This window comes from Lolium rigidum, chromosome 5, assembly GCF_022539505.1.
Source record: "Lolium rigidum isolate FL_2022 chromosome 5, APGP_CSIRO_Lrig_0.1, whole genome shotgun sequence".
Taxonomy (NCBI): domain Eukaryota; kingdom Viridiplantae; phylum Streptophyta; class Magnoliopsida; order Poales; family Poaceae; genus Lolium; species Lolium rigidum.
Window position 1 is genome coordinate 197,877,225 of NC_061512.1, and position 26,306 is coordinate 197,903,530.

At 41.6% G+C, this 26,306-nt stretch overlaps 2 long non-coding RNA genes across 4 annotated transcripts; one reads left to right on the forward strand and one right to left on the reverse strand.

Moving 5' to 3' along the window:
* Nucleotides 1-653: 653 nt before the first annotated feature.
* On the forward strand, nucleotides 654-1,878 carry LOC124657990. The gene is made up of 2 exons (XR_006988964.1): nucleotides 654-1,329; nucleotides 1,407-1,878. It is a non-coding gene; the product is annotated as an uncharacterized LOC124657990 (long non-coding RNA).
* Nucleotides 1,879-23,109: 21,231 nt separating this feature from the next.
* On the reverse strand, nucleotides 23,110-25,137 carry LOC124655488. Of its 3 annotated transcripts, XR_006988709.1 has the most exons (4): nucleotides 24,067-25,137; nucleotides 23,710-23,982; nucleotides 23,480-23,582; nucleotides 23,110-23,381 (listed from the first exon to the last, which is right to left on the reverse strand). It is a non-coding gene; the product is annotated as an uncharacterized LOC124655488 (long non-coding RNA). The 3 variants fall into 3 exon arrangements; XR_006988707.1 differs by having other exon boundaries at nucleotides 23,710-25,137; XR_006988708.1 differs by having other exon boundaries at nucleotides 23,682-25,137.
* Nucleotides 25,138-26,306: the final 1,169 nt, after the last annotated feature.

Genomic DNA, 26,306 nt, shown 5'->3' on the forward strand with positions numbered 1-26,306 from the left:
TACATAGGAGAGAGATGAACCACATAGCTACCGGTACAGCCCCGAGCCTCGATGGAGAACTACTCCCTCCTCATGGGAGCAGCAGCGGTGATGAAGATGGCGGTGGAGATGGCAGCGGTGTCGATGGAGAAGCCTTCCGGGGCACTTCCCCGCTCCGGCAGGGTGCCGGAACAGAGATCCTGTCCCCCGCATCTTGGCTTCGCGATGGTGGCGGCTCCGGCAGGTTTCGTGGGTTTCGTCAATTGGTCTCGGGTTTTCTGATCCGGGGGCTTTATATAGGCGAAGAGGCGGCGCAGGAGGGCTGACAGGGGGGCCACACCATAGGGCGGCGCGGCCCCCCCTCTGGCCGCGCCAGCCTAGGGTTTGGTGGCCCTGTGGCCCCCCCCTGGTCCTTCCCGGGTGTTCTGGATGCTTCCGATGAAAATAGGAACTTTGGCGTTGATTTCGTCCGATTCCGAGAATATTTCGTTACTAGGATTTCTGAAACCAAAAACAGCAGTAAAACGGAACCGGCACTTCGGCATCTTGTTAATAGGTTAGTTCCAGAAAATGCACGAATATGACATAAAGTGTGCATAAAACATGTAGATAACATCAATAATGTGGCATGGAACACAAGAAATTATCGATACGTTGGAGACGTATCATGACCCCTTCCCCTTTTCTCAAATCTCGATTTTTTACCATGTTTCTGATCTCGATTACTTGCTGATATTTTTTGCATCGTGTTTCCAGGTCCCATGGTCATTCAAATTAATAGTAGAATTTTAGAGTATGGTCATGGAATTTTCTTATTGATATTTTGATAGCGGCCATGATCCAACCCCAATTAGCATTTTGGAATCATTATTTGGCAGCGTTAATGTCAGTTTTTGTTTGGTTTAGTAAGGACGCAGTGGAGACCATGAACAATCATAGCGCAGTGAAGATTGGTTGTTTCCCTGGGTTTTGTGAGTGATAGTGGTTTCACAGACAATAAGATTGTTTCTGTTGCTCACGATTCACCTCAATTATTCACTGGTAGATGCTAGGCAACATATTGATTTTCCCTTCATATCGTGCTGAATGGAAAAATCCGAATTGGATTTGTTTGTTTGACGTGTTGTTTTGGGGAAAAGCTAGAATGAGAGTCTGCTGTTGCTCCAGCTCCAACAATTTTGGATCCAAATGTGATGTAATCCCTTTCTCTCACTTGACTGAGTTTTGCTTTTTTGGAGACTAATATTTTTTTGGATCAGCTGACAATCTTTTACTGAAGCTAATGTATCTGGTACTGAAGCTAATGGAGTCATTAATGTAAAAATTTGCACAACCAAAACAATCAGTCAGGTAATCAATTGAATCAAAGCTTGTTCTTGTTTACTGATTTACAGTAGCTGTTCGGCTGAATTTGAGTTTCCTTTCAGACATGGTGCCCGCCTGGTTCTGGACAATGATGGCTTTCACCGTGCTTGCTTCCCTGTACCTGTGTGGTGGACAATTGTTGGTCGCTGTGCATACCATGGCCTCATACACCTGCACCATCCTGCTCATCTACTATGTGCGCCGCATGGAGTTCGCTTCACCGGCGTCAAGGCCAGCGATGGCAGTAGCCGTGGTGGTTCTCCTATTGTGGACATGGGATTGAATTATATGCCAAATGCCTGACCGACAATGCTGCTAGGGATAGCAGCTGGTACTATCTTCACGATCGCTACTCCAAGCACGAGTTTTATGACTGAGAACGAGGAGGCCTCCGTAGTTGGAGAACCTTGATGTAACTTGGATAGGGTACTGGAACAAATTAATGTATCTTGTTAAGCAATGATTGATTACTGTCTTATGGGTGCACGCTTCCATGTAAATCGTTCTATGTTATGAAATCAGTTTGTTTTTTCAGTTGGTTCGATTGTTTTTTCAGTTTGTTTTTTCAGTTGGTTTCATTGTTATGAAATACAGTGGATGAAACACTAGCCAGAAAATGGTCTTATGAAGCTAGCGAAAATATCTATCTGGTCGTGTCAACTTGTATCATCTGCGTGGCAACAAAAATGTAGCTAAGATTCTGAGAATCTACTGATCAGCCAAACCATACGGAGAAGCATGTGGCCATCACTGATGAGAGCAAAAGAATGACATGCACTTGAATAGTCTCAACAAAACCGTGCAGAATTCAAGTCACTCCATCATTTAGAGTTTCTACGCATGATGTTTTTGCTTAGCTCCACGTGCATGTCCTGCCACATGCGCCCAGACGGCAGAACCTAACATCGTTAACTCAGCACAATAACAAGGGAGCCAATCTACTAGCGTCAGCACACATGCTCCCTTTATCCAACGGCAGCCGGCCTATGCACAGCTAGCCATGCGGTTAGAAAATCCGCGTCAATATATATATATATATATATATATATATATATATATATATATAGGTCTGCTATTCTCGAACCGGTTCGAGAATAACTATTCTCGAACCCTTTCTGAACTTCCGGGTGTTTTCCTAGTGAACTTCTCGACGGAATACCCGAATTGCATGTTCATGCGGATAGTATTTTCATGATGATTTTCAAACCGCTTATCGGATTGATGCGTATAATATACCATTGGATTGGCACAGAAATTTCGCATCTTTTTCGTGTTCATTGTTTTCCCAAATTCCATATTGATTAAAACTAATTTGAAATATACAAAAATGACGTTTTCGCGGATTTCTCTATTTATGTACAGTTTTGGGGTTCCAGTTTTCAAACCGTTTATCGGAATGATGCGTATGATATGCCGTTGGAAAGGTGCTGACTAGACGCACCTTTTTCGTGAAGAACACTTTTCTAAATTCTCTATAGTTTAAGAGCAGATTTGAAAATACGTGATCACGTTTTTCGAACTTCTCGGTTTTTCGAACTGTGTTTGGGGCATATTTCCGAACCACTCATCGGATTTTTCCAAATGATATTGCGTTGAAAAGATATTGATTAGGCGAATCTTTTTTATGTTGAATGTTTTTCCAAATTCTAAATGGTTTTAGTTTAATTTCAGAAATACATAAAAGTGAAGATAACGCCGACACAAGAACATTTCGAAATTGGCTCATCTAGATTGATTAGGTGTGGCATTGCGATATGTTGGAGTATTAGTAGAGTTATATTAGTGCTAATTGTACGTTGAGTTGGTCGATTTGCGCAATCGGTGGTTGTACGGACGATTTCTATGCGTATGATTTCCGTCCAGAAAAACAGAGTGCGTGAGGTGCTCGAATATAGAAGTGAACTTCCTGATATCTGTTAGTGAACTTCCGATCGCGGTATAAAAGTTCCAGGCATGTAATAAAATTATACTTCACAGGGACGATATTTGTCTGCATGTATAATTTCCACGTCCTACGCATGCGCTGCCTTCCAAATACACGCGAGCGAACTTTGCCTGGACCAAAAGTGAACTTCGTGACGAACACCATTTTTCTCTGTTTTTTCAAGTATAACGTGAACTTCCAAAAAAAGTATATTTCCGAAAATTATGAACTTCCTAGTACATATGAGTGAATTTCGCTACATTAGCAAGTGAACTTTCAACGGACAAGCAATGGACACAAGTTTCTCAAGTATTCCAGTCGTTGCATGGGTTTCGGGCTGGTTTGATTGGCTCGGTGGGGGCACTTATTCCTGTCAGTTGCATTGAAGTATTATAACCCACCTGCACCAAATTTAACCTGGCTCATACATTAACTTCTACTCGGTAAAAGTAGAACATAGCTAGTACATGGCTTGGCAATAGAGCGCTCCCAAGTGAAGAGATCATATAGCTACCAAAGTGAACTTTTATACCGAAATAAAAATACCAAACCCATGATGGACAAATAAAGTCAAACTTTACATTTTCATTTTCAAGTGCATTTTTTATCTTCTAATTTAACTCAAATAGTATCATAAACATAGCGAACTGCTCCAAAATTAAAACTGAACTTTCTCTATTTAAAAATTCAACATATAAATGAAGAATGAACTCCTCGGTTAGAAAAAAATAAATTTCCATTTTTGTTGTCTATACAGAGCAAAAAAGGAAAATATAAATGAAAGGGAAAAAACTTGCCAAACAACCCACGCCAGTTCTCCTGAACCGCAATTTCATGCCCCATGTCTAGAAGATACAATACTCATTCAATATCCACTTGCATATATGATCAAACAATGATGCATGTGCCTACGCCCTGCATATGCACATGATTTCTTGTCTTGTTGACCTGGACGGATCATGCCTCCCTCCCTGCATTGACCTGATCAACCGACCTCTGTCGACTCTAAATTGTATCACCTGGGAATCAATCTGGCAATAGTAACATACATGCACCTGGTGGCCAAGTGAGTACACCCACGTATCCATCACAAAGTCTACACCTGCAAAAGAACAACACAACCAAGTTAAAACAGCCAAAGTTGGATTCTTGTTCATGACAACATACATACTGTAGCTAGCTTAACTACATCAGGATCGAGTAGTGCTAAGCACCTATTGACTTGCCAATTTGAAACCAGAAGTTAGATAGGTACTCCAACTACTAGTTTTCTTAAGAAAAAGGAAATACCCAGGGCAAGTCCAGCTAGTACTCCTAGTTAGAAGAATACCAATCTACATTAGCTGTGTGTCGTTCTGAGGATGGTGCGAACTGAACTACACGGAGTTACTAAGTGAACTGCCGCTTCAAGTCACATTTACAGCATTGAAATAAGTTCAGGTCTTACCAGCAGGAAGTCCATGCGAGTCCAGCGCCTAGGAGGAGGATGGCTGCTGACACCATAGAAGATAGCTTGATAAGTGGACTCTCGATTATTCTAACAAGTGAAGGAAAATGGAAGGTACGTCCTTGCCCTGGCTGGAGTTAGGAAGCCCCATAGTGTTTACCGAGTTTTTATCTGACAAAACAAGATGTTGTTAGTCACTGTCACATAACTCTTTACTAATAATTGTTTTCCTGTAAACACAAATTATTCGAGCACTGGCTTTAAGTATGTACAAAGCCAACTTTAGTATTTTTGTATCTATTGAACTTCACTTTATTACGGAGTGAACTTCAATCTACAACAATGAACTCGCTATGAGCATTTAATCTGTTTCATGTAAAACTGAAATGAACTACCATGTAGTACAAATTGAGACTTCCTCGTGTTCGAAGCGAACTGTTAAAAAATGAACTATGAAATAACTGAACCGCTCACAGTGAAACTTTGAAAACCGAACTACCATGCAGCATGTGCACTTCATGTTTGCTGGCAGCAGAGCATGAACTTCGCAATTTTTCTGTTGTGTACTTTTGTATCAAATCTAGTGGACGAAGGAAACTTCCAAAACAATAATAAGTAAACTTCAAATTTGAAAGACATGAACTTCTATCTTTAAAGCTATCAAACTTATCCATAATAAATTGATGCAGAGGATAAATGTCCAGTGTATAAATTAACTAGAGAGACAAGAAATAAATTGGAGATAGAGGTAGCATGCTCAGATGCAGAACTGACGCCTTCCTGATATATACATGCGGACTTCTCTCGCGAAACAAGTGCACTGCTGCAATTATCCTACCACACATTTCTGAACTCCAAGTTCAAGCAAACAAATGCTATGCATTGTAAAAAATACCTACAGTTAAGAGATACGACAAAGTGAACTTCCTGAAAAAGAAAAGACGAACTCATAGCACGAGTGCACTCTTGATGCTCTATTTTTACAATTCTCTTACATGCAAGTATGAAAGAGCAATGGGTAATTAAACAGTTTACGACCAAAAATAGGTGAACCTCCAACACAACATCTGTAAACAAAATTACTCACTCATAAGCAGCAGTAGTCGAGAAGCGGTAACAACAGCAGTTTAGTGTACGAGGCAGGAATATAAAATGTGAACTTCACATGTGAACAATATGAACTTCTTATTTTTCCTTCTATATCGCAAATTATAGTACTTTTTCAAATATAAGATACCAATCACAGCAATCATCTTTTTGTAAATAGCAATATGAATGGACTTCATTATTTATATAAGGCGAACTTCCAATGTGCAAAGAGCAAACTGCACCATGGCCTACGATGAACTGCGCCATGGCCACTGGGTCACAGACGATACTAAGGATAAGTGAACTATAAGGATTAGAAGAAGTGAACTTCACCCATCCTGTGCCCGTCCCGGCGAAGCCTAGGAGGAAGGGTATGAGAAAAATATGAACTTCACTTCACCGAAATGGCGGCAGTTCAGAATACTAATTAGCAGAGAAGTGAACTAGATGCATTTAAAAACCATCAGCAGTCCAACACCGCTCTAGCAGCAATTCATTCATTAAAAAAATCGAATTTCAATTTTTTGTGTTGCTAAAGTTAACTCCCGTGCAGATGGAAGTGAACTTTCCTGTTCATATAAAGTTAACTTTTTGTCGGAGAAAAGTGAAATTCGGAGATTTTTCTATTCTGATGAAAAAATATGCAGGGAGCAGATTCTATTGTGAATCTGTGCATCAAGAAAGAAATGAGGAGAGTTATCTATAGGAATTCTGAATAATGATAAGATAACTAGGCCATCATCGAAAGGATCAGGCCGACATGTTTTTTCAATTACCTTGGAAGCTGGGCTCCCACATCTGAACTTCGCTTGACTCCACCGGCCGGACAACAAATGGAGAATGGCCTGGTGCTACCCAAACACCTAGAAATATACAAGTGAACTTTGTCAATAGTTTGCTGCGACATTTGTTGGTACCTTTGTGTAACTCGGATAGATGACCTGTCCTAAATACATAAGTGTACAACCGGAACTTTATTTTGTGAACTATGAAGGCATAGATTAGTTGCATCTCTGAAAGCTAATTATTTTGCAATACAGAATTGATAATATACAGAAGACTATGATGGCATAATTAAAAATAGGTGAACTCCCCCTCATAGGCGAAGTGAACTTTTACTCGATAAAATAGTGAATTTCAGAAGATAAAATAGTGAATAAGCTACATAGTATACCATCCATGTTTTTCAATTTTGCTCAGAAATGAATCACCCTAATGCGGCAGCCAGGTGCGGCCTGACCGAACTATCTTTTTCAATCCAAACTGAACTTCCTCTAATGAATGAACTCCCCGTGAATACCAAACGAACTACCAAAATGATGAACTTTTTTATAGAACAAGGTAAAGTTACAAAATGAAGAGCACTGCCTATTTTCTCCTATGTGCACTTCCATACATATACTTTCTATTTAGTTCTCTGTAAAATAGCATGCAACCAGCATAAATTATACAGAAAAGTGGATCCAAATATAAGAAAAGTAGACAAAGTGAAGAAATTAGTCACACAGTCGGATGGGACAAGCAGCAGTATAAATTCAACGGAAAAGGTATCCAAATATAAAAACAAGCGGACAAGGATATTTCTAGTTTGAATGACCGTAAAGTTGTTTCTAGTTTGAAATGATTCTCCAATCAAATGGGCTTCTCAGGGACATTTCCTCCCTCTATTTTCTCATACAATGAACTACCAGATTTTAGATAAGTGCACTGCCTGCAATAACTTTAGAGTTGAATCCTCCATAATATAGAATAAATAAACATTACACAACCGCACAGTTAAAATACCGTTGAATCTAATATTCAGTTTTTGAAAAAAATGCAAGAGAAAGAATAAATGCATGCTCTGCAACATGTGTACAGTCTGAACTTCATGGCTAGAATTTTTCCAATACTTCTCTGTAATTAGTATTTAGCACTGTAGTGACAAGAGTATATCAGAAAATGTGTAGGTTTTAACTACCTCTTCCAGAAATCGAAATGCGCTATTTGCTTTTTCTAGTATTCAACCGGAAGATCACCATCTATTCAATGTTAAGAATTAATGAACTTCTAGATGGGGAAAAGTGAACGTTCCTAACTATAATGTATAATCCCTGTTGTAACACACTGAACTTTTTGTTGAAAAAAAAAGCATACCCGTTATTTATTGTACTGAACTTCCTGGATAATAATTTTGATTCACAAGCAGCACACTTTGTATTAAAAACAAAACTTAATGCAAGAACCAAGTGAGCTTCCCGAAGAAATTTTGGTGTGCTTCCTTAAAAAAATGATCAAACTTATGAACTCTGTCAAGAAAGAGCGAACTTCGAGACATGAAAGAGTGAACTTTTGCAAAACCTTTTCTCGACATACAGTGTTGAATTTCTAGGAAACTAAATGACCCTTGCGGAAATATGAGACCCAATTCATTATAATATATAAGAAAATCATGAAACAGATTTATTTCAGAAAACACGTATGTTGACAGCAATTGAATTGAACTTCCGTAAAGATGCAAGCATACTGTTACAACTGAATGAATTACTGCCTAAAAGTGAACTCCCTTTTCGTCCTAATCCGACTGCTATAAATAATCAAGAGATCCGCTCAATGCTGCACTCAGGAATATGAGAAAACTACCTGAGCGACCTGCTGCTTCGTGCCCTGCTCGTGATCAAGCTTGACGATCCATCTGCAGCAGTACACCATGATTTTTTACAATCACCAAAAATGCTATAGGGAATAAAAGTGAAAGCTAAGAAACTACCATACACTTTAATCTGCACTTCAATTTAGAAATACAACACAAAAATTGAAAAAACATTAAGGATGTACGAGCATATTTAGATTGAACTCTCAAAATATTTTCCCAACATATATAAGTAAACTTCGGATATGGATGAGGTGAACTTCTAATTTTTCAAGCTATATATATCCTGTTGAATATCCATGAAAATATGACATAATATTCTGACACGTGACATGATTTTATAGAACTTACACGACCAGTGTTCACCTTGATTAATTCCTGGTAAACTTCCAAGTAACAAGAAATACCAGGTAGCTTAACTACATAACCTGGAGTTCGGAGTGGTATTCATGGTAGGTTCAAAAGGGCACACGGTGAAGTCTAGTGGATGTTGAGGTCCATTGGCCTCTGACATGAGCAAGCTGCTGCAGTGGAATCCGGCTGGAGTCAGCAGCTACAGTACAGAAGCAATGAACTCCCCTGAAAATAAACTTTGAGTTTGCCTTGCAAATGGAATGAACTTCTCTTTGTCTAATCCGCATCACACATCAACAAACGCATAATGTGTTTTCATCTACTAACTTTCGCATCAGAAACATTAATGGTGCAAAAAGGTAACTTTTGTTGTTGCCAGGATGAAGAGATTTTAACTTAAATCAAGTCTGCAAGATAAAATCTAAAGCAAACTATGAGATCTCTGAACTGAAAGAAAATAACACCAATGCCAAATCTAAAGCCCTAGTACAGAAGTTCAGAGGATGCAGCATACTTGTGAGAATCAACGACAAACTGAGTTGAACCGTGGCTAACAGTGAACTGCACCAATGCCAAATGTGAAGTACTTCCCATATTCATGTGAACAACGGATGCCGAATAAGTAAACAGCCCAAAACTACTAAAATAAACTTGATTCTTGCGAGCTGAACTGTGGATGCCGAATAAGTGAACTTCTATTTCTAAAATAAAAAAGTGAACCATCCGGAACAGAAACATTATCGATGCTATATTTTCTATGGTATCAGTTTTCCTTTCTGAACTTCCCTCATTTTGACATCTGAATTCACACATACATGAAGCGAACTTCTCGACTAAAAAGTAAGTGTACTGTGTGAAATAGATTATGCGAACTTCCAGAATGATAATCTTGAGCTCACATTTCATATATTTTGTAAAAAAAAACTCTCACTGGCTATCATGTCCAAAAATCAAAACATACACATCACGATGGCAACATGACAAGAAGAACAGACATTGGAATCCATACGGTGGCGCCGCAAAACTCCCACTCTTCCGCTGTGTCACTTGCGAACCCCGACACTTTTCGTATTGCTTTTCAGAGTGGACGTCTAACCGCTATTGACTGAGAAATTCTAATAAAAATTGAACTACTGCAAGGGAAGAGTAAACTCCACTGGCTACAAATTGTGAACTTCCTGGCTGGTGATTTATATTTGCATGTCAATGTCTACTTCCCGAACATACTAGTTGTGAACTTTCAATGAAATCCCATGAAACAAGAGTGAACTTGCTAGTATGAATAGTCTAAAGTTCGGCAAATTTCTGCAGTTCGATGTCTACTTCCTGAACATAGTACTTGTGAAATTGCAATGAAATCCCAGGAAACACTAAGTGAGTTTTCTAGTTTGAATAGCCTGAACAACATTAAACTTTCTGATCGAAAAATATGAAATTTTTCCTCACAGATGGATGTGAACTTCGCCGATAAAAGATTTGAGCTCGGGGCGGGCCTCTCTGGTGAGAAGGTAACGGGCAGCACGGACCACGCGAGGACGTCCGTTTCAGATCGGGGATAGGTCTAGCTCGGGTAGGGGGGAGGGGTGTCCAGGCGGGATTGGGAGGTCTTACCGTTGCGCATGAGATTAGAGGGCGGCGAACGGCGCTGAGGACGTCGGGAAGAAGCACGGTGGTCGGGGCCTGCAGATCGCGGCGGAGGTGGGCGTCCTCCTGGCGGCCCGCTATGGAGCCGGGAACCTGCAGCGCCCGGTGGATGGTGCAGCCCAGGGAAGAAGGTGGCGGCGCGGGATGCGGTGTTTCCGGTGGGGAAGAAGGCGATGCTGCTACCGAGGAAGGAGGCGTGCGGCGATTTGGTCTGCCGCCAGGGAAGAAGGATGGGTGGTGATGCGGGCTTCCGCCGGGAAGAAGGCGGAGCGGGAGTTCAGGTCGGGGCGGCGATGCGGGCTGCCGCCGGGAAGAAGGCGGAGCAGGACTTGGGTCGGGGCGGCGGCGCGGTGCGCCCGGCGGTAGGGAAGAAGGTCGTGGGAATTTTTGGGCTCAGCCAGATGAGGGAGTTCGGGGAGGAAGAATGTGGGGATCGACGGGGAGTCGGGTGGGCTGGTCGGTTTTTTCTTCGGGCCGGTTCGGTTCGCTGGACTGGATAGGTGGCAGGGGTTCGAGAATAGCTATTCTAGAACCCCTCTTAGGAGGGGTTCGAGAATAGTTGGGCTCTATATATATATATATATATATATATATATATATATATATATATATATATATATATATATATATATATATATATATAGAGCTGGACTATTCTCGAACCCCCCTTAAGAGGGGTTCTAGAATAGTTATTCTAGAACCCCCTCGTACCACCCAAAAAAACTAACCGACCAACTCAACACTGAACCTCCCACCTCTCTGCCCACTTTCACCCCTAGTCGCCCAACCCAAATCCCGCTTAACCTTCTTCCGGGCGGCAGCCCGCATCAACCCTGTCCCCATCTTCTCCTAGCGCGCCGCCCGCTCCGTCCTCCCCCAAATCGGCGTGCCGCCCCGCTCCGTCCTCCCCAGCGCGTCGCGCCGCCCCGCTCCGTCCTCCCTAGCGCGTCGCGCCGCCCTGCCCCCTCCTCCCCCGTCGCGCCGCCCCGCCCCCTCCTCCCCCATCGCGCCGCCCCGCCCTTTCCTCCCCCAGCGCATCGCATCGGGCCGCGCCGCGCTGTCCCCTCCTCCCCCAGCGCGCGGCCCTGCCTCCTCCTTAAGGCTGGCAATCGGGTCGGGTTTGACCGGGTCGACCTCTCCCAGACCCATGCCCATTTAACAAACGGGCGAGGTCCGTGCCCATGACCCTGCCCATGGGTCTAAGCGCATACCCATGCCCACACCCATCGGGTCACCCAACCCAACCGGGCACCCATCGGGTCTGTAGACAACCCATCAAATAGCACCATCTTAACTTTGCAAAGCCATCAGGTCATTTACAAAACATTTTCCATTATAGACCACACTCAAGTCTCGGGTACTTGGTTTTGCGGTTCCTTATATAGGCAGCTATCCTACATTCATTTTTCTCTTGGTGGGGTGGTACTAACTGGAAGACTACTGATCCATGCATCACTTCAGGAGCTAGTGAGGCACTGTGCCAGTGAAAGGCATGGAAGCCATGTCGTATTTTACATGGACCGGTAGGAACTAAGAACTAGCTTTGGCACAAAACAAACTTAACAAATGTTTAAGTCTAGTTTCTTACTACCTAGCAACCAAGTGTTTGCTTTTGTGTGTGGTATCAAGTGTATTTACATCAAACAAAAGACTAATTGTTATATAGAATATACATTTATTTAATTATCAATACTAATCGAGCGACCCATCGGGTTACCCACGGGCACGACCTTATGCCCATACCCTACCCATAACTAATCGGGTTACCCATGGGCATGACCAATGGGCTAAATATTCGACCCATACCCTACCCATTCGGGTCGGGTGCCCATGGGCGCCCAGACCCATGGGCAAGATTGCCGCCCTGACTCCTCCTTCCCTAGCGCGCGGCCCCGCCCCCTCCTCCTCCCCTAGCGCGCGGCCCGCTCCATCCTCCCCCAGCGTGCGGCCCCGCCTCCTCCTCCCCCTAGCGCGCCGCCCCGCACCCTCCTCCTCGAGCGCGCTGCCCCGCCCCTGCTCCTACAGCGTGCCGCCACGCCCTTCAACGCAGGTAATGGCCTCGGGCACCGGAGCCTTGTGCCTCTACTTTGATTCCATGTCATACCTTCTCTGTTGTTGTATTCGATGCCATCTGAAGTTCAGATCTTAGGAAGTTCGGTTTGTACAAAACGCGTAGTCTACTTTGTCCATAAAAAAGAAATTCATTTTCTTGTGAATTATGTGGGAGTGCAATTAGTTGTGGAATTGGAAAAATTCTTGCCATGAAGTTCAGACTGTACACATGTTGCAGAGCATGCATTTATTCTTCCTCTTGCATTTTTTTCTTTCAAAAACTGAGTATTAGATTCAATGGCATTTTAACTGTGCAGTTGTGTAATATTTATTTATTCTATATTATGGAGGATTCAACTCTACCGTTATTGCATGCAGTGCACTTATCCAAAATCTGGTAGTTCATTGTATGAGAAAATAGAGGGAGGAAATATCCCTGAGAAGCCCATTTGATTGGAGAATCATTTCAAACTAGAAACAACTTTACGGTCATTCAAACTAGAAATATCCTTGTCCGCTTGTTTTTATATTTGGATACCTTTTCCGTTGAATTTATACTGCTGCTTGTCCCATCCGACCGTGTGATTAATTTCTTCACTTTGTCTACTTTTCTTATATTTGCATCCACTTTTCTTTATAATTTATGCTGCTTGCATGCTATTTTACAGAGAACTAAATACAAAGTATATGTATGGAAGTGCACATAGGAGAAAATAGGCAGTGCTCTTCATTTTGTAACTTTACCTTCTTCTATCCAAAAAGTTCATCATTTTGGTAGTTCGTTTGGTATTCACGGGGAGTTCATTTATTAGAGGAAGTTCAGTTTGGATTGAAAAAGGCAGTTCGATCAGGCCGCACCTGGCTGCCACATTAGGGTGATTCATTTCTGAGAAAAATTGAAAAACATGGATGGGTATACTATGTAGCTTATTCACTATTTTATCTTCTGAAATTCACTATTTTATCGAGTAAAAGTTCACTTCGCCTATGAGGGGAAGTTCACCTGTTTTTAATTATGCCATCATAGTCTTCTGTATATTATCAATTGTGTATTGCAAAAATAATTAGCTTTCAGAGATGCAACTTATCTATGCCTTCATAGTTCACCCGGTTGTACACTTATGTATTTAGGACAGGTCATCTATCTGAGTTACACAAAGATACCAACAAATGTCGCAGTAAACTATTGTCAAAGTTCACTTGTATATTTCTAGGTGTTTGGGTAGAACCAGGCCATTCTCCATTTGTTGTCCGGCCGGTGGAGTCAAGCGAAGTTCAGATGTGGGAGCGCAGCTTCCAAGGTAATTGAAAAAACATGTCGGCCTGATCCTTTCGATGATGGCCTTGTTATCTTATCATTATTCAGAATTGCGATAGAAAACTCTCCGCATTTCTTTCTTGATGCACAGATACACAAATAGAATCTGCTCCCTGCATATTTTTTCATCAGAATAGAGAACTCTCCGCATTTCACTTTTTTCCGACAAAAAGTTCACTTTATATCAACGGGAAAGTTCACTTCCATCTGCATGGGAGTTAACTTTCGCAACACAAAAAATTGTAATTCGATTTTTTTTATGAATGAATTGCTGCTAGAGCGGTGTTGGACTACTGATGGTTTTTAAATGCATCTAGTTCACTTCTGAACTGCTGCTAATTAATAGTCTGAACTGCCGCCATTTCGGTGAAGTGAAGTTCATATTTCTCTCATACCCTTCCTCCTAGGCTTCGCCGGGACGGGCACAGGATGGGTGAAGTTCACTTATTCTAATCCTTATAGTTCACTTCTCCTTAGTATCGTCTGTGACCCAGTGGCCATGGCACAGTTCATCGTAGGCCATGCTGCAGTTTGCTCTTTGCACATTGGAAGTTCGCCTTATATAAATAATGAAGTCAATTCATATTGCTGTTTACAAAAGATGATTGCTGTGATTGGTATCTTATATTTGAAAAAGTACTATAATTTGCAATATAGAAGGAAAAAATAAGAAGTTCATATTGTTCACATGTGAAGTTCACATTTTATATTCCAGGAGCTCTTTTTGTCTGCTTGTCCGTTTAAACAAAAAGAAGGTGTGAATTTGAGTTGATGTTGCACTCCAGTGATAAGATCGGAAAATATAAATTCTTAATGATATGCCAAAATTTCGAAGAAGCTATCCAGTCAGGTGTTGTTCCTCGATTTGTGCAGTTCCTTACCAGAGAGGATTTTCACCAGCTGCAGGTGTGTGTCAATGGAACCTTATTCTTACAATCTGGTTGTCCTTGAATGCCTCAACCAAATAGACTTATAATTGTGTCATTTTTTTTCTTACTTTTGTAGTTTGAAGCCTTTATCTGCACCTTGGGGCTGTTGGGAGTCTATACCATTTGAAGTGTGAATAATAGCTGGACACCCCCATAGCGTGTGTCTGAACTCTCCCCGAGGCGCTTCTGAACTCCTCCCAGTCCCCGCCATGTCCCGTGAAGGTGAGCGGAATTTTTGCCCAATATTCACAGAGAATTTGCAATAATAGTGTTGTATGTGTTGACGCTCCTATAATTTACAAAAAAGTTCTTGCATTTTCTAAAGAAGTTCACTTATTGTTCTAGACCGGTTCAGTACATGAAAAACTGAAGTTCACTCTTGTTCTAATTCTGGTGCATCCAACTTGCTTAACGGATTGACTTCATATCTACCGATATTTAGAAGCTACCTTTGTTTCTTGAATCATTTGGCCGAGGTATGGATAGTGCTTGTTGCTCCTCCACTCAAAATCGATTACGGAGGAGTAAAAGAAATTAGCAGAGGGAGGAAGTTTTGGTTCTATTTTGTGTGGAATTGTGTGCAGTTCGATTTGTCTATTAGCAGAAGTTCAATTCTGTACAAAAAATGGTTCTATTTGTCCGCGCAGGAAATCTCCATTTTCTCGGCAAGTTCGCATTGTAATTGCCTGGAAGTGAACATTTGTCTACTTGAAAGTTCAGATTTATGTTACCAGGAAACTAATCTTTTTTTATTATACAATTTTTTGGCTGAAACAATATGATTTGATTTGCAAAAGAAGTTTGATTTACTCTGAAGACATAAAATCCACTTGACAAAGCTATAGAGGTTTGTTTACTGAAAAGCCAAAGTCCACTTCATTAAAATTTGCTTTTATGTCTATAAAGAAAAAATATATTTCTAGAATAATTCCCACAGGAATATATCTGTCTATTTTGACACTCCTAATTTAGAAAAAGTTGGATTTCAAATATGTACAGAAGTTCACTCTTTGTTCTAAACCGGTTCAGTGCATGAAAGCAAAGTTCACTATTATTTAAATTCTGGTCCATATATATTACTTGATTTATTGCCTTTATATGCTAAAACCAACACGAATACTTATAAGCTACCTTTCTTTTCTGTATCATTTGCCCAGGTATAGATATTGCTTGTTTTACATTTATGCGAGTTACACTAGATGATTCAGAGTAGGTTGCACAGCTGGTTCTGGATTCCTTGTGTTTTTCCTTATCCTTGCCTTTTATTTTTTGATGACAGTTAGTTACTTTATTTTTACTTTATATGCAGGCATACATGCAAGATACAACTACATCAGATGTTAGTTCACATTAGAAAGAATGAGCCCTTTGCGAATATTGGACAGTTCGTTTTCCCTTTTTGAAGTTCAGTTCATGTGAGCTGGAAGTTTAGATGGCGCCACCGCCGCTCTGAACCTACACGAACGTCACCATGAACTTCTCCAAGCGCCGCTCTGAGCTCCATACATGTCGCCTCTGAACTTCCTTTCCGCTTGGACACCGTGGTACAGTATATACATTCCTTATTCCTCCTCCGATCTATTGTGTGTATATTCAGTTATTTGGTATTTTGTGATGCTGCTAGCTTTTTTTTTTTGAAAGAACTATATCCTTGTTTAATAAAGAGGAAATTAGCATGTGAATTATCCAGTGAATTACATGCCAGAAGTTCAATTCATCGTCCTGGAAAGTTCACTTTGAACGAGACGGAAGTTCATCTCGCCTTGCTGAAAGTTCTTATTGTGGGCCAGTTCACCTTGAAAACACATGCGAAGTTCATTTTATAACGTGTTGAAGTTCATTTCATTTTCATTTGAAAACAAAATTGAATAATCACGGAAAGTTTACATTTGAACTTTACCAGGCAAGATCAACAAGAAAAAGGGTTATGCTGAAGCTAATGAAAGTGATAATAGCACTACCACCAACATAGAAGATGATAGGTTTGTGGAATTAGATGATGTTTCAGACATTCTATATGGTTATAACAACAAAATCCTTCCTTTGAATCACACGAAGCAAAACCTATGAACTACCAGCAGAACTAAGGACCACTTAGGACAATAAACTTGACAGGGATGATTCACAAAGAAAAATTGTGAGGCCACCAAAAAATCTTTTTGTTTTTGAAGGAGACTTTTTTGATAGCAAGGCGAGCAAGCTGGATTCCTATCTGGTAATCTTATACTCCTTTCGTTGCAATTTTTCTTAGGTACTATAATTGCAATTGGGACCAATAACATCTACTGCTATGCTGAACTAGTTTTAGTTGTTTCTTTATTACAATTATGCTGTGTAAACATCCCTGTGATTTGATTTTAACATTTACATGCTTGCATACAATCCAGATTAGGAATCATTAAAAAGTTGAACTATTATGATTGAAATTTCATGATCAGCTATTCATTTAGATTATTTAAATGTGCAGATGTGCATCTTCAAAAAGACATCTCTCAAAGTGAAGATTATTGCATGAGTTTTTGAGCTGATGATCGAGAATGAAGATCGTGAATGAAGATTCTGGACAACTTTCTTCAATAGCAACTTTGCGATTGAGTTGGAGGAGTTGCGATGCTGTAGGTCAGCATCCGAGGAGGTAGCGACCTCCCAATCCTGCTGCTGCCACAGATCCCTCTCTCCCTGGCTTCTTCACTCAAGTTATTCTTGGGTTCGGCTAGTTGTACATGTGCTTGTCCTGGACATCTGAATGCAAGTATGATGTGCTCATGAATGTCATATGTTTGTTAAAAATGCTCATGTGGTACATGTATGTGCCACAACAAGGACGAGCTCAGCTATTGCATCTTGTCCACTTCTGTATCTCACCACTTTAGGTGTATGTATATTGACAGTTCAGTTGTATGTATATTGATAGTTCACCTTTTTTCTTTTCTCATTGAGAAATGACAATTAACTTATGTATAGAAAGCTTAATCACGTTCAACAGTTCGTTTTCTTCCGTAGTGGAGTTCAATTTGTATGCACTTGAAAATTCATAATGTTTCTGTGTAAAAATTGTTGTGATGATATACTTGGACAAGCTGCAGTTCACTTCTATTTTATTGGCAAGTTCAATTCGTGAAGCCTGGGTTTCACAATTAAATTGGCAAAAGTCCACTGTAGGAAAAATTAATCTAAAAAAGCAGTGGACAGAAATATAAGAATTATTTTATATGGGTTAAATCATCTATAAAAAATTATAGTATACATAAATATAGTGTTGAGTAAGAAGAAAAAAACGTCAACATCGTTTGCACATGAAAAATTCAGAACTTAGCCAGCACCAGAGTAGGAAAAACCACCGACAGTAGTTGTCTCTGAATTTCACAATCTATACATGCGAACTTATCTCTTCCGTGAATTTGACATTGCAATTAGTGCAGAAAAAATCAACTTAAACATCTACATTCTACAGCAGCGACATACGAGCTTCATACGAGGGAGTTAATCTTAGAGACGACGTGCAGTTCACATCAGCAGAAGTAGAAATTCAATCAAGCAGAGAACGGGAGGAACAGGGTGTATTCCCAGCAGCACAGGATGAATTCCCGCGGCGTGAGGTGGACTTCCAGGATGCTAGTGAACTGGGTGACTTCCGCTCCTCTCGATGGGGGGAACCTGGGCCCATGCTCCCTCGCCGGCAACACGCAAGTTGACCTCCATGCCGGAGAGCTGCGCGTCGGCACCGGCGAGCTCCGCAGCGGGTGCAGCGGCCGTACGAGAAGCTCGGACAGGAGGCAGGCGAGCTCGCCTCAAAAATCCGACGGCTCCTTGAGGGCAGGAAGTCGGGGAAGGGGTGGGGCGGTGCCTTGCGCGTGGTGGAGTTTCTTGGACGGATGGAGACGGTGGAGATGGGCCGGCGGCCGCCGCACGGTGTGCCAGCAGTAGAGGATTTGAGGCGGCGCGCGTTAAGCTGCTGGGCGGTACGCGGGTCTGGATGTGGACGATCTCGCTGGCGGAGATGCGCGGCTCGCGGGCCAGTTGGTGGGTGCCGCGCACTGGGGATGGTGGCTGATGATTCACGGAGTTCATTTGCAAACGAAGGCAACGAGGGCGAGTTCGCTTAAGAAGTTCGGAAGGGTTCGAGAATAGCTATTCTCGAACCGGTTCGAGAATAGCACACCTATATATATATATATATATATATATATATATATATATATATATATATATATATATATATATATATACCGGCACTATTCACGCAACCGGTTGCGGAATAATATTCTGAGCACCGACTTGGACTTCTCTGGACACAAGGTTGAACTTCCTGGATGAGAGGGTTGACCTTTCTGTCGGAACTTACCTGAACTTCCCATTTTCTTCAGAGCTACTGATTGTACTACGATTTTCTCAATCGTTGGTCGGAACTATGCAAGTGATATACCGTTGGACAGATAATGAAAAACCGCAACTTTTTCATGATCACAACTTTCGCAGATTATGCATGGTTTAAATTTAATTTTGAAAATACGAAAACGCTTCTATATGGCCAGAAAACGAACTTTTAGTTTGATTTTCGTATCGCTTATCGAAAATGCACAAATGATATACCGTTGGATAGATAATGAAATTGCGCAACTTTTTCATGTTTTACGTTTTTTCAAAATCCTCACAGTTTTTGAACAATTTTGAAAATACCGAAATTCGGACGTACTTAAAAACGAGCGGACAGTAATTTGGATGTTTTGTTACGACCGTTTGTCGGAATGATGCAAATGATATGGCGTTGGAAAGCTATGGACTAGGCGCAACTTTCTTATTCCAATTATTTTTTCTAATTCCTTATAGTTTAAGAGAAAAACTCGAATTACTGTCCGCCCGTTTTATGTGACGGGCACGGAATGATTATCCACACGATTTTCATCTGGTATATTTAAACAATGCAAATGATATACGGTTGGAAAGGTGTCAAAATGGCACATATTTTTTATATCTACCATATTTGCCAACTCCGAATGATTTGAAAGTAATTTTAGAACTTTTCAAATCATGTTTCCGGTATATTTTGTGGGATAACGATTTGAAGTTGATAGATTAGATCCATTTATTTGTTGTAAAATGTTGCAGGTAATGAAATTAGATATATACTCTACCATATAAAGCTTTTGGTGACAATGATTGAAGTGGTTGGTGATCAAATCGATGAGATTTGAACAATAGATTTCCGCCCCGTAAAAACAGAGCATTGAACTTCCCTCGACATGAACTTGCACTTCTAGGGAAATGCGGTTGTACTTCTCGGCGCTGTTTCACGAAAGTGTTCAGTAAAATGACTATAAGTTTCTCATGCGGTGTCCGTTTGAGATCCATGGCCACACAAAATGCTCAGCACAACCACGCGCATCTGAACTTCTTGTGACATGTCCTTGTACTTCATGGCCTTCGTGGTTGTACTTCCTGGAAATATTTTGATACTAGTGTGTTTTACAAAAACTAGCATGTGTGCTTCAAAATGATAATTTTAGATTTTCCCTATATTCTATTTAAGAGATTCTGTACTTCCTGGATCCTAATATTTGAACTTCACAACGTTGCTATGTGAACTTTTGTGAGGGTATTTTCTTGATGTAATTACCGCTTGTACTTACTGTTGTGTCTGCCTGTACTTCTCGGAATCACTGCTCGTACTTCCTTGTAGATGATGGGATTATTTAGTTTTTTTCTAAATTTGGACTCTATCGGGTTTCTTGGACTTCCTATATTAAGTGGGTTCATTGCTCGTGTCGAATGGTTGTACTTCTCATTATCAAGTATATGAACTTCCTTACGGGTGATGGGATTATTATTGTTTTTTGTACATTTAGATTTTGTCGGTCTTCTTGTACTTCCTATATTATGTGGGTGTACTACTGGTGTCAAATGGTTGTACTTCTCTCCGTCAACTATTTAAACTTCCCCTAGGGTGACGGGATTATTTCGTTTTTTTACACTTGGATTTTTGTCGGTTTTCTTGTACTTTCTATAATAGGTGCTCGTACTGCTCGTGTCGAATGGTTGTACTTCTCATTGTCAAGTATATGAACTTCCTTACGGGTGATGGGATTATTATTGTTTTTTTGTACATTTGGATTTTGTCGGTCTTCTTGTACTTCCTATATTAAGTGGGTGTACTACTGGTGTCAAATGGTTGTACTTCTCTCCGCCAACTATTTAAACTTCCCCTAGGGTGACGGGATTATTTGTTTTTTTTTACATTTGGATTTTTTCCTGTTTTCTTGTACTTTCTATAATAGGTGCTCGTACTGCTCGTGTCGAATGGTTGTACTTCTCGTCATCAACTATTTGAACTTTCTCTGGGGTGACGGGATTATTTCGTTTTTACTACATTTGGATTTTGTCGGTTTCCTTGTACTTCCTACAATAAGTGCTTGTACTGCTCATGTCGAATAGTTGTACATCTCACCGTCAAGTATTTGAAATTTCTCGCGGATGACGCGATTATTTTATTTTTTCTTCATTTGGATTTTTGTCGGTTTTCTTGTACTTCCTATATTAAGTGTTTTTACTCCTCGTGTCGAATGGTTGTACTTTTTATTGTCAAGTATTTGAACTTACTCGCGGATGACGGGATTTTTTTTGCACAATAGAATTTTTTGCCGTTTTTCATGTACTTACTATATTAAGTGGGCGTACTGCTCAACGTGAAGTATTTTAACCCGGATGACGAGATTATTTTGTTTTTATACATTTGGATTTCGTCGGTCTAAATATACTTCGTATATTTAAGTGGGTGTACTGCGCGTGTTGAATGGTTCTACTTCTCAGCGTCAAGTATTTGAAGTTCCCCGTGGATGATGGGATTTTTTACCGCAATCATTGGAACTATGCAAATGCTACATCATTGGAAATGTGTCATCAAGGCACAACTTTTTCGTATATAAATTATTTGACCAACAACCAACCTCCGAATTGAGTGATTATTTTTTCGTTGGAATGATAAAGTCACGGGATTTCTAAAAAATGTTATTAAAAAACAAAGTATATGTACTTCCAGCGATATTCCCTTGTACTTCGTGGCTTTCGTGATTTTACTTCCGATAATATTTGGAAACTAGTGTGTTTTACAAAAACTAAACGTGTGTATTTTGGAAATGATAATTTTAAATTTACCCTACACTTAACTCCGGAGACTCTGCACTTTCCGGATCCTAATCTTTGAAATTCCCGACATAGTCACATGAAGTTATTTGGGACGGTTTTCTTTTTTACACTGCCTAAACACACCATTTTTTCTTCCTGTAGTTATCGCTTGTACTTATTGTAATGACATCTTGTACTTCCCATGAGATAAAATTAGGTGTTTTTCACTATTTTAAATGTATTACAAGATGGACCGTGTACTTTTCAAAACTAATCAATTGCACTTACCAATGTTTACATATATCCTTTGTGAAAATTATTTTTTAGCACTTGAAAATGACTATGTGTGCTTAGTGTAGTCACCGCCTATACTTCTCGAGACTTCCAGGCCATATGAACTTGTACTTATACTCGTCATATACTCGTACTTCCGTGCCTAGTTTTCTTTGAAGCAGAATTTATTTTATTTGTCTGGCTTTTTATCATGACACAGTGACAATTCAAGAAGTCCTCAATCGTACTGCCCGCTGCTACTCATTTGTATTGTCCGATACTACCTAGTTGTACTTCCCTGATAAATTTTATCCTTTTTCTGCTTGGACTTCTGGATGTTAGGAACTTATACTTATTGGCGCCATATGCTCGTACTTTCGTGCCTAATTTTCTTTGAAGCATATGACATAACGCTTTTTTTTTTCTTTTTAGCATGACACGGTGACAATTAAATAAGTCATTAATCGTACTTCATGTTGCTACTCGTTTGTACTTCCCAATACTACCCATGTGTATTTTCCTGATAAATTTTAACCTTTTTTTTGCTTGAACTTCCGGGCGATATGAAATTGTACTTATCGTCGCCAAATACACGTACTTTTGTGCATAGTTTTCTTTGAAGCATATGACGTAACATATTTATTTTCATTTTTCTGCTTTTTAGCATGAAATTGTGAAAATTAAAGAAGACCTTAATCGTACTACCCGCTGCTACTCGTTTGTACTACCCATGTGTATTTTTCGTATAAATTTTAACCTTTTTCTGCTTGAACTTTCGGATGTTATGAACTTGTACTTACCGGCGCCATATGCCGTTACTTCCGTGCCTAATACTACCCATGTTCCTAGAAAATACGTTTTTCTCGAACCAAATTAAGATAGACAAAAATAGTTCACGCAGCCGTAACATCAAATAACACTCGGACGCAAATAATTTGACATTAATATTTTTACAATTTTTCTTTTACACCCATGGTGTGAACTGTTGACACAAATAATATGTACATGAATGTTTAAGAGTATGCGAGCTTCCGGTGTTGGCTTTTAATCTCTCATGGCGCTGGTTCGCGGCGGCGGTGTTTGAGTATGCGAGCTTTCCACCCTGACGCTTCTACGACTACCTCACTCTGCCTAAATCGTTCAGCACAAAGAGCGGACCACGCCCCTCCGACTCTCCCTAGTACATCCGACCCAGAGGGTAGCCCAACGCGTGCATAACGGGCAGTGCGACGACATTGTCAGCTTGGATATACCTGCAAGCATAAGGCAGCAAGCAAATATTCAGTTACATTTTACAACTTACAAACAAACAAATAAGTAGTATGATTGTGCTCTAAATTAACCAACATACTTCCCTTTGATGGGACGTAAATGTGGTAGTAATCAGGGAAGCCCTGCAACTTCGCGTTCTCACGTACAGTCAAGACGCACTCCTGATCTGGGAGCAGTATGATCTGCAGCCACCACAACCAACACATTTTCAGAAACAAGTAATTATCATTGCCCATAACAGATAGATAAATTAATTTGTAAACTGCAATTTTAAGTTCCACTTTTCACAGGTACGAATGAAGCACGTACCACTGGTATTTTACCATCAAGGCAGTATCCATATAATAGAGCAGTCTGTTCACACTGTTATTTTAGCTTCAGACCGACTGCAATAAAAATAAACCAAACCACCCGAATACATGCTCACAACCACAAACGCTATCATTTAGGGATGGCCCCATCTCAGATGAGCTGGTGACCTCAGGCGAGGACAAACAAACCATGAGATTGCCGGACATGTAAGGCGATCTGGGTCACACAGCATTTTACCCGTGAATGCATTTTCAGACCCATTGCTCCACTCTGTACCCACATTCAGAAACACACACTAGTAAGAAGCTGCAGCAATTAAAGAACAAGAACCTCTAGTCACCGACAAAAAATGACCTGAACTTTCCAGTGTGGCTGTGTGTCCTGTCATCAGTTCGGGATTGTACTGCCCAAAAAATAAGTACGTATATTGCAGGTACCAACAGAACTTCATATGAAGAGCAAGAGGGTTGAACTTTCACGACGATAATACATGTACTGTCCAAACCAAACAAACTAAAGTAGTACGTCTGCACATATTTTACATACATGGTGATGCGTCTGCACTTCGTATGCTTGTACTTATTTATTAGGTATATCTGCACATTTTTCTCACCGTATCTGTACTGCCCAAAAACAGAATCATCAAAAGAGAAATGTGATTCAGAGTGCTGTGAGCCAGGCCACCAACACATCAGGAGAAGTAGGAGTGCCGACGAGGGCATCAATGCGACATGTACAAGTGGACTGCTTCTATACACAAGTGCACAACTGTAGTAAATAACAAAAAGAGAAAAAATTAGGGGATTTGATGAATCTGTGTCCTTTCCAAAACTGAAAACACGTACTTGCACTTCCTGCCACCGTGCAGTTGAACTTACTTCTGAACTTGTACGTACTGACTAGCGCAGAAAATTCCGATATAACACCAAGACCGGCACAGCGGCAGCCTACAGCGCGCAGGGACATAGGCGGCGCGAGCGGATATGTCAAGGTGGCAGGCAGCTGGGGCTGCAGAATTCCATGTTTCGAGAAATATTGAGGTGCAGAACTCCGCTTGCGCATGGAAATTCAGCAGCTGCTTCATTCAAGCTAAAAGAGGATTACTTCCTGCTTTTGTTTCACCGTTTGGAGCTGCAGCTGCAGTAACATCAGTTCAGAGTAGAGGACCTGCAGCCAGAGTATTCCCCAGCTCAACGCGATGCAACCATTTATCCTAATCAAGTAATCAACCTGCACTACTGCTACCAGGTAATAATCGCAAAATACAGAGCTAGCACACTTCCAGCAGCGAGGAACCAGGAGGCGCAATCCTTATCTATGTCCATCAAGGATTACGGAAATCAACCACCAGGTCGTGCTTCATGGCCGCGTGCAGGTAGGCCGGAGATTCGGGGGCCCCGGCCGGCGGCGCAACGGGAGACCGGATATGAGGGGGTACCTCTGCTGGGGGCGCGACCCGAGTCCGGTGAAGCGGGGCCACCGCCGGCGGCAGGGGCAGGAGCTCGGTGGCAGGGAGGATCCCGGCGGCGGGCCGGTGCAGCGGTCGTGGTTGGTGGAGGTGGTGGCTGGCCGGCGTGCGGGAAGGAGGTGGTCCTGGCCGGCTCGAGGAGGCGGCGTGCGAGACCTCCAGACGGGGGCGCGGGGCCCTCTAGGACGGCGGCGCGGAGAGGGTGGGGGGCTCTAGGCCGGCGGCAGGGTGGCCGGCGGCGTGTCTTGGCGGCGGCGCGAGGCAGGAAAGTTTTTTTTTTTTGATGTAGAGGCAGGAAAGTTGGGACCATGGTGTGGTCGTACGGGGTGGGTGGGTGGGATCCGTACGTGGGTGGTGGAGGTTCGTGGGATTTTTTCTATCCAACTGGTCCGGGCTCCTTATAGAGCGGTTGGTGCTCAGAATATTATTTTGAGCACCGGTTGCGGAATAGTGCAACCCTATATATATATATATATATATTGAATGAACGTGTACAACTTCTAGTAGCGTACAAATATATGCAACTTCTATTTTAGAACGAAAAAAATGAAATAACAGGCGGTCGGTGGCGGGGGGGGGAGGGGTGCTGCACCCCTCAAACCCTAAAGCAGCAGCGTTGTGCGCGCGCCACGTAGAGGGCCTTTTGTCGCGGGTGGTAATACCGCCCGCGACAAAAGGGCCTGTGCCGTGCGCGCCCCGCGGCTGCCACGTGGTGGACCTTATGTCGCGGGTCGTAAGCGACCCGCGACAAAAGGTGGACCTTTTGTCGCGCCTCCGTTGTCGCGGCTAGCCGCCCGCGACAAAAGGCCCTTACCACCCGGAACAAAAGGCCTATTATCTACTAGTGAGTGGTGATGGTTTACCCCGTGAAACCTGACCGATACCTCCTGGTTGAGAATAACTGAACGAGGTCTGAGGAGATTCTGTGTAGAGTTCATGTGTGTTATGTTGTCGCTGGAAACGTATCACATGCAAATGCACTACTTTCTACGAATCCGAAAATCATTGACTGGATAGTTATATTGTGTCCGAAGGAATGATACACTGCCCTCCGCCACCACCCTTGTTCATTTTGTAGAAAGCCTCTTGTCACATCTAATTCCCTTCTATCAGTCCAACAATTAAT